The sequence below is a fragment of the Myotis davidii genome, unplaced genomic scaffold (assembly GCF_000327345.1).
Source record: "Myotis davidii unplaced genomic scaffold, ASM32734v1 scaffold245, whole genome shotgun sequence".
Taxonomy (NCBI): Eukaryota; Metazoa; Chordata; class Mammalia; order Chiroptera; family Vespertilionidae; genus Myotis; species Myotis davidii.
Window position 1 is genome coordinate 246,652 of NW_006296225.1, and position 417 is coordinate 247,068.

The following is a 417-nucleotide window of genomic DNA, read 5'->3' on the forward strand; positions in this document are numbered from 1 at the left end:
CGGGCGAGGTGCATCCCCGCCGCCGCCCGGTGGTATCTTCCATCTTACACGTCCCACATGATAACCTCCCAGCCCGGGTGCCCACGGGGCGCGTTCCTAGCACTTTCGGCTCCTCCTGGGCAGACGCATCGGTGTGTGTGCTGCAGGCGCCCGACGGATGGGGCTTTGTAAGGGAGCCCGCAAGGTGAGGCTGAAGGTGAGAATCCGAGGAGGATCCGGCAGTGGGATCGGAGGGGGCTGCCGCCTGCAAAAGGCACCACACGGTTTGTTTGAACCTGGATGGCTCACGGGCGGGAAAAACATCTGCAAGACCGACCTCCGATGAGTATCTTTCTCAAGTAACAGGGTGTCCGCAGTTTTGGAATTCCTCAGTCGGGCGGAGGGTCACACAAGCACAAACACAGGCTAGCTTCCCAT